The sequence below is a fragment of the Peromyscus leucopus genome, chromosome 1, assembly GCF_004664715.2.
Source record: "Peromyscus leucopus breed LL Stock chromosome 1, UCI_PerLeu_2.1, whole genome shotgun sequence".
Lineage (NCBI taxonomy): Eukaryota > Metazoa > Chordata > Mammalia > Rodentia > Cricetidae > Peromyscus > Peromyscus leucopus.
In genome coordinates this window covers 105,069,202-105,078,501 of record NC_051063.1, presented here as the reverse complement: position 1 = coordinate 105,078,501, position 9,300 = coordinate 105,069,202, and the positions used below count along the sequence as shown (strand labels likewise).

At 41.9% G+C, this 9,300-nt stretch overlaps 1 pseudogene; it reads left to right on the top strand.

Annotated features, from left to right (window-relative positions):
• Nucleotides 1-403: 403 nt before the first annotated feature.
• LOC114698645 lies at nt 404-4,035 on the top strand (annotated as a pseudogene).
• Nucleotides 4,036-9,300: the final 5,265 nt, after the last annotated feature.

Below are 9,300 nucleotides of genomic sequence, written 5' to 3'. Positions count from 1 at the left end.
CCATCCCCACCCCACCCCCATCTTTTTTTTTTTTTTTTTGGTTTTTCGAGACAAGGTTTCTCTGTAGCTTTGGAGCCTGTCCTGGACTAGCTCTATAGACCAGGCTGGCCTCGAACTCACAGAGATCTGCCTGCCTCTGCCTCCCGAGTGCTGGGATTAAAGGTATGCGCCACCACCACCTGGCTCCCCTCTCCTGGTCTCTCTGACACTCTGGTAGCTGTGCAGGAGAAGTACAGGAAGCCAAAGTTCAAAGCAAGGAAGGCTGTGTTTACCCACAATGCCCCAGCAAGGTGTGGATGGAGCCGGACCTTGAGTCTGCCATTCTCTGCAGAGCCTGGGTGCTGTGGTGTGGACAGAGCTGGCTCTCTTCTTAAAGTCCTGTTAGTTCAGGAGCTCATTCAGCATGAGTTCTGGAGGCACAGGCTGCCTGGACTGCTGGGGTCTGGGTCAGTGCGAGTGTGCTCATCTTCTGGTGAGAAGACAGGGGTCTGGCAACTGGCCGCTCCTAGCACGTGCCGCGTGGTGGGGCCTCACCTGTGCAGGCGGAGTTCACCCTGGGCTGCTTGGTTAAGGGACGGCAGGAGTTTGACTCCATAGGAAAGTCTTGCTGGGCTAGCTCTCAACCAGGGGACAATGACTGAAGATGAGGGAAGGAGGGCAGTGACAGCTAGGTGGCACGGCTCTGAAGATGGTGTGCTCCGACTTTGAGATGCTGTTTCATCCTTGCGACAATTGTGGTATGACAATAAAAGTATAAAGAGACTCTAGACCATCATTTTAATGCTGGGGAAAGACACTGAGGCTGTGTACTCCAGACTACCAACTGCACTGCATTAAGAATGGCAGTTGGGGGCGGGAGATGGCTCAGCAGTTAAGAACTGTGCCTATTCCTTTACACTGTGTGAGTACATGTCGCTGTGATTGGCTTAATAAAGCAGCGGACTGGCTGATAGCTGAACAGGATAAAGTTAGGTGGGAGATCCAAACTGAGAATGATGGGAGGAGAAGGGTGGAGCCGGGGAGTCGCCAGCAGACACGGAGAGAAGCAAGGTGGCCATGTCGTACTGAAAAAGGCACCAAGCCACATGGCAAAGCATAGATAAGAAATATGGGTTTATTTAAATGTAAGAGTTAGCTAGTAAACAAGCTACTGGTTATTGGCTGAGCATTTACAATTAATATTAAGCCTCTGTGTGGTTACTTGCAGGACAGAACTTCCGCCAACAAAGAACACTGGCTGTTCTTGAAGAGGACCCAGGCTCAGTTTCCAACACACACTGGCCACTCACAGTTGTCAATAACCCCAGTGGATCCAGCATCCTCTTCTGGTCTCCTCAAACACCAGACACCAGTACAGCCAGCCACACACCGACACACAGGCAAAACACCCACACACATAAAATAAAATAAACAAGTCTTTTTTAGAAGAATAGTCACCTCAAGTTTAAGTGATCTTAAATTTGTCACATAGATGAGTAGCTGGGCTGAGGGACGGTGTAGGTGAGCATTGTTCACCTGGCCCATTAACGTTGGCAACCGCTGTGAGGAATATTTTTCTTTCCATTGTCTATGAATTGGTTCTGTCTTTAAAGTGTCAATTTCTTTTCCTCCCTTAGGGAAATAATCAAGGAAAGGCAGCAGACAGTAGTGGTCCATCACTGTCTAGCAGCATTGATTCGAGGACCCTGAAAAATTCATGGCTGCTCAAGTCCCCTCTATAAAATGACGTAGTGTTTGCAAACAACTGGCACATACCCTCCTGTTTCAGTACTTTAACAATCTCTAGATTACCTACACCCACTACAGTGCAAATACTTTATAATTGATGTACTGTTGTGTTTAGGAATGAAGACAACAAAAAGCCTACATGTGTAGACAAATTTCTAAATGGTCTTATTAAATAAGAAACACAGAGCCAAAGAGATCAGAGCAAGAGCCACGACTACCTTTAGCTTACCACTGTCATCCTTCCCCTGAGAATCTTGTTTTATTGCTTTCCTGTTCTGCCTTCTCATTGGCTCTAAGCCCAGCCACATGACTTCCTCATTACTGCCTGTCTATACAAACCTCCTGGTCCCTATGGTTGGTACTGGGATTAAAGACTCAATGGGTCATCATGCTTGGCTGTGTCCTTGATCACATAGAGACTCCGCCTGCCATATGATCGGATTAAGGGTGTGGGCTACCACCACCTGACTTCTATTCCTGGCTTGCTAATGACCTCTGATCTCCAGGCAAACTTTATTTATTAACATACAAATAAAATCACATTTCAGCACAATTAAAATATCACCACATACACGTGTTCAGTAAAGTAATTTTTAATAACTTAGGTCCTTAGTTGGTTCAATCTGTGGCTACTAAACCCATAAATATGGGAACAGACTGTACTTAGAGCCAGCTAAATAGAGCCAATGGTAAAATATCTAGACATTTTTGCAAGTTGGTTATTAAACACAGTTATTGGCAAAGTTAAATTACATGAACTTATGATCACATAAATTGTATTTAAAACAGAGGTAATAAGGGCTGGGGACGTGACTCGGTTGGTAGAGTGTTTGCCTAGCCCGCGTGATGCCGAGTTCCAAGTCTTCAGTGCTACATAAGCCAGGCTGGTGGCAGCAGGAGTCAGGATTAAGAAGGTCAAGGTCATTCTCAGCTGTGTAAGGAGTTCAAGGCCACTCTCAACTACAGAAGACCCCTCTCAAAAAATTAAATAAACATTAAGTTAAAATCATTAAAAATAAAACAGATGAGAAATACTCAAACACATCAGTTTCTAGTTGTCTTTGCAATAATACGCTCCAGGTTATCAATGCCTATTGTAATTGTATGGGAGAAATACTTAGTAGTGGTGTTTTGTTGTGTTTCTTCTCTCTGTTTGTTCAGTGAAGCCTGTTAGGAACCTGAACTGATCACAGTCAGGAATTCTTACATCATGGAAATTAGCAACTGTAGAAACCAGAACCTGAGTCCTACAAGTTTCCTCTCACTGTGGGCACCAGGGCTCTGGCCTGTGGCATCTGAGCATTTCCTCGGGGCATGGCCCCAAAACAGCAATCTGTGTTTCTGACTCGGCCCAAGAAATCCAGACCAGTTCTTGTCCTGAGGCTGGCAGCCAACTGAAGCAAGAAGCAACTGAACATATTGAAGTAGAAAATGAAATAGATCTAAAGAACAAGCCAGGGAGAAAATTTTGAAAGTGTAACAGAAATATAACAATCTCCATCAACCATTTTTTTCAAAATAGGTCAGAATTAATCATCAAAATCCAAAATTTTGGAATAACATCTTTCAATCATCCACAAGTGTCTGTACTGCTTGGAGAGGAAGACAAGAGGTGCCACATTATCTGACCAGACTTGAAGTGACAGAATTTGAAGACATAAAATCAGGTTACATAATAGATTTGTATTTTGATGAAAATTCTTACTTTGAAAATAAGGTTCTCTCTGAAGGATTTCATCTGCATGAGAGCAATTCTCCATCTTCAAAGTCCACCAGACTCAGATGGAAATCTGGAAAGCATTTGACAAAACACTCAAGTCCAACACAGAAAAAGGCAAGCAGGAAGAGATACCATAAGGAACCAGAAGGCTTCTTTACCTGATTGACTGATCATTCTATTCAGGTGAGGATGAATTAAGAGAGATCATCAGCTGGGTGGTGGTGACACATGCCTTTAATCCCAACACTAGGAGGCAGAAGCAGGTGGATCTCTGTGAGTTCAAGGCCAGCCTGGGCTACAGAGTGAGTTCCAAGACCGGCTCCCAAGTTAAAGAGAGAAACCCAGTCTCAAAAAGACAAACAAAAAACAAAAAAACAAAATAAAATAGATCATCAAGGATGATGTTTGGTCGGGCCTCTTGGTTCCTGATATGGGTGATGGGGGTGGAGTAATGATGATGATGATGATGATGATGATGATAGTGATGATGATGATAGTGATGATGATGAAAAGGAGCAGAAGGATTGGAAAATATTGGTGAAGAAGGGGATAAGGGTGAAGGAGGGGAGAGTGAAGAACTCTGGTAGATTCCAACCTCTTTTTTTCTTTTTCTTTTTCTCCAGTCTCTGAGAGCAAGTTCAGTCATTTCTATCCTCACTATCTCTTGTATGCTCAGTCACAGTTTTTGCGGTCTCTTTCTTCTCAGCACTATAGTTCTCAACTTATTTGGAGGGAAATACCTTGAGCAAAATACAATGGGAATGTGAAAAAACAACAAAAATGAAAACACACCCCTGTCCCCAAAGCTGGTAGTTCACATTCACCAGCATGATGCAGTCTCTATCAGGTAGTCCTCTCATGTCACCTCCCTTGTGGTGAGTTCTTTTAGAAGCATGCTGACAGAATTTAGTGGACTAGGTTATGTAGGCAGAAGTTTCTGTCCCACCAGCCATTCCCAAGTAATCACACAGAGGCTTAATATTAATTATAAATGCTCAGCCAATAGCTCAGGCTTATTACTAACTAGCTCTTACATTTTAAATGAACACATATTCCTTATTTACACTCTGCCATGTGGCTTGGTGCCATTTCTCAGTATGGCATGCCCATCTTGCTTTTCTCTGTCTCTGTTGGTGACTCTTGACTCTGCCTGTCTTCTTCCCAGCATTCTCTTAGTCTGGTTTTCCCGACAAATCTCTTCCTGCCCAGCTATAGGCCAGTCAGCTCTTTATTAACCAATGAGAGTAATACATATTTACAGTATACAAAGATTGTTCTACAGCAAAGTTTAGAAGCTTTTTCTTGCCCTGATCCCTGTGATCCACATTGCTATGCTGATTTTACTCTTAAGAAATCTCGGCCGGGCGTTGGTGGCGCACGCCTTTAATCCCAGCACTCGGGAGGCAGAGCCAGGCGGATCTCTGTGAGTTCGAGGCCAGCCTGGGCTACCAAGTGAGCTCCAGGAAAGGCGCAAAGCTACACAGAGAAACCCTGTCTCGAAAAACCAAAAAAAAAAAAAAAAAAAAAAAAAAAAAAAAAAAAAAAAAAAAAAAAAAAAAAAAAAAAAAAAAAAAAGAAATCTCTAGGCCAGGAATAGTGCATGGCTAGAGCAAGGAAGGCCTCTGAAGCTTTGTCCATTCAGACCTGCATTCACGGGAAAAGTTTTGACTGTTATGGGCTATCTAGGTATATAAAATAGGTATGCAAATCAAAATTTTGTTAATAATAAATCACAAATTCATTTAAAAACAATTGTTTAGTATATGAATACCTTTTCCATTTGTTAGACACAAAGATAGATTTGCATGCTAATGAGATGAATGTGATTATTTGTATTTAGATAAACAACTAGATACTGTCTGAATATTTGATACTATAAGATATGGAGCCTCTTCCAACTTATTCAGAATTGATTAATATTTTGATTTCCTAATTATCAATGCTGGAAATACTGCTTTGAATAAGTAAGTAGTGCAAAACACTGAGGTATGTTCAAAGTCTTCTAAACAATTATTGGAAACTCTGTTCTAATCCCAAATTTTCCCTAACCCCAAAGTCATTGAAGAATTTTTTTTTATGAAACTCAAGTTAGCAAGTAGTTTAAAAACAATTTTAAAATCAAATGTCTTTATATACAGCACTCAGGAGTCAGAGGCAGGGGGATCTCTGTGAGTTCAAGTCAGCCTGGTCTATAGTTCTTAACATAGTGAGTTCCAGGCCAATCAGAGCTACATAGTGAGACCTTGTTGCAAATAAAATGAAATAAAACAAAAAACTACAACATAATATGATCCAAAGATATTTTAATTTAATTTGATACATGTTGAATACTACAATAGTCAACTATTAAGGCTTTGCTTATCATAATTAGGCCTTTATGTTTCTATATGAGCAGAATTTGCATGTACAGTAAACACTGTAGTTCACTACTGACAATAGTCTTGAATCTGAACTGGAGTGTTTCGTGCAGCACTTGGTGGCACTTGGTGGCACTGCATCATGTGACCACATGCCCTGTGGTGGTTTGAATGAGAATAGCCTCCATAGACTCATATATTTGAATGCTTGGTTCCTAGTTGTGGAAGTGTTTGGGAAGAATTAGGAGGTGTGGCTTTGTTGGAGGAAGTATGTCACTGGGGAGGTTTTGAGGTTTTGAAGGTCCATGCCGCCATCCCCAGGTAGCACGCCCACCCACCCCACCCATGTACTTTGAGACAAGGATCTAAGTATGCTCTCAGCCCCTGCTCCAGTGTCATGCCTGTCTGCTGCAATGCTCCCACTGTGAGGATCAGGGACTCACCCTCTGAAATGGAAGCCTCAATAAACTCTTCCTTTCTGTAAGTGGGCATGGGCATGGTGTCTCATCACAGCTGTAGGAAAGTAACTGTAGGAAAGACATACCCTGTGCAAAGCACACACAGTGTGTACTCAGAGCCAAGACTGTAGTGAAGTCACATGATGCAACTCAAGCAAGTACTCCCGAAACACCTGGGATTCATTATGCTTTTGATACTGAGTTAATATTAAGTTATTGAACATTCAGAAAACCTTTCCTTTGCCACACTTTCTGCCACCCCCACATTAAGTTATGTGACTCCACATAGGATTAGGTATAAGGTAACACTGGGGCTGGAAAGATGGCTCAGTGGTTAAGAGCAGTGGCTGCTCTTCCAGAGGACCTAGGGTTCAATTCTCAGCACCCACATGGCAGCTGACAACTATCTGTAACTCTAGTTCCGGGGAATTCAACACCCTCACACAGACAGACATGCAGGTAAAACACCAATACACATAAAATTTTAAAAGTTAAATTAAATTTAAAAAAAGAGATAATACTGGGGGGGGGTCCCCAGCAGCTGGCCAGCAGGTGAGAGACCTGAGGGCAGGCTGCACCACCAGCACTGCCACCCACTGGACTCTGCTCCCACAAGACCCACTCCTCCGCCCAAACCCACAGACCCCATCATCTTCCCCTTGGCCAGTAATCCCCCGAAACATCAGCAGCCCCTATAGGCACAAGCACCACCCACACCAGTTGGAAGAACGGGTGAGTGACTGATCTCCCAGCTGAACTGGCCCAACCTTCAGGCCCTAAGCCCCAGGGCACATCCCATGTCCCTACCCCTCCCATCTCAGCTCCAGCGAGGCAGCTGAGTTCTGCCTCCTACTCTGGTGGAACTCCGCTGCTCTCTCTGGTGCAACCTCCAGCAGCCAGGCAGCCAGCAGGTAAGAGACCTGTGGGCAGGCCACACCACCACCACTGCCACCCACTGAATTCTGTCCCACAAGACTCTCTCTGCCACCCAACCACGCCTACTCCAGGATCCTCCCTGTAGACAGCCCTCTCCAGCAACATCAGCAGACCATTTAGGCACAACTACCACCCATACCAATTGGAAGAGCACATGAGTAAACACCAGGGTAAGAATACATTCAACAACATAAAGGGCAACACGGCACCACCAGAACCCAGTGGTCCTACAACAGCAAGACCTGAACATCCCAACCCAGATGAAGCAGAAGAAAACAACCTTGAAAATAAGTTTATGAAGATGATAGAGGTCCTTAAAGAGGAAATGAAAAATTACCTTAAAGAAATCGAGGAAAAGACAAACAAAAATTGGAAGAAATCAATAAACCCCTTAAAGAAAGTCAAGAAAAAAACAAACAGGCAAAGAAAGCAGTTCAAGACTTGAAAGTTGAAATAGAAGCAATAAAAAAACACAAACTGAGGGAATTCTGGAAATGGGAAATCTGAGTAAGCAAACAGGAACTACAAGTATCACCAAAGATATGGAAGAGAGAATCTCAGGCATTGAAGATACGACGGAGGAAGTAGATTCATCAGTCAAGGAAAATGTTAAATCTAAAAAATTATTAATGCAAACATCCAGGAAATCTGGGACACCATGAAAAAACCAAATCTAAGAATAATAGGGATAGAAGAAGGAGAAGAATACCAGCTCAAAAGTACAGAAAATATATTTAACAAAATCATAGAAGAAAAAATTCCCAACCTAAAGAAGGACATGATTATGAAGGTACAAGAAGCTTACCTATAAAAAGACACAGGCTAACAAAATGGATATAAAAAAAGATCCATCCTTCTGCTGCACACAAGAAATACACCTGAACTTCAAAGACAGACACTACCTCAGTGGAAAGGGTTGGGAAGATTTTCCAATCAAATGGACCAAAGAAGCAAGCTGGTGTAGCCATTCTAATATCTAACAAAATAGACTTCAAACTAAAATTAATCAAAAGAGATGGAAAAGGACATTTCATATTCATCATAGGAAAAATCCATCAAGATGAAGTCTCAATTCTGAACATCTATGCCCCAAATACAAGGACACCCACATTTGTAAAAGAACCATTACTAAAGCTTAAATTGCACATCAAACCTCACACATTAATAGTGGGAGATTTCAACACCCCACTCTCACCGATGGACAGGTCTGCCAGACAGAAACTTAACAGAAAAATAAGGGAACTAACACATGTTATGACTCAAATGGACTGAACAGACATCTACAGAACATTTCACCCAAACACAAAAGAATATACCTTCTTTCCAGCACCTCATGGAACCCTCTCTAAAACTGACCACATACTTGATCACAAAGAAAATCTCAACAGATACAAAAAAAATTGGAATAACTTCCTGTATCTTATCGGATCACCATGACTTAAAATTAGAATTCAACAACACAAACTACAGAAAGCCTACAAACATGGAAATTGAACAACTCTCAGCTGAATCACCAGTGGGTCGAGGAAGAAATAAAGAAATTAAAGACTTCCTGGAATTCAATGAAATTGAATGCACAACATACTCAAACTTATGGAACAATATGAAAGCAGTGCTAAGAGGAAATTTCATAGCACTAAGCGCCTACATAAAGAATGTGGAGAAATCTCACACTAGTGACTTAACAGCACACCTGAAAGCTCTAGAACAAAAAGAAGCAAACTCACCCAGAAGGAGTAGATGGGAGGAAATAATCAAACTCAGGCTGAAATCAACAAAATAGAAATAAAAAGAACAATACAAACAATCAATGAAACAAAGAGTTGGTTCTTTGAGAAAATCACCAAGATCGACAAACCCTTATCCAAACTAACCAAAAAGCAGAGAGAGAATATCCAAATTAACAAAATCAGAAATGAAAAGGGGGACATAATAACAGACACTGAGGAAATCCAGAGAATCATTAGGTCAAACTTCAAAAACCTGTACTCCACAAAATTGGAAAATGTAAAAGAAATCAACAATTTTCTTGATAGGTATCACATACCAAAATTAAATCAAGACCAGATAAACAATTTAAATAGACCAATACCCTAAGGAA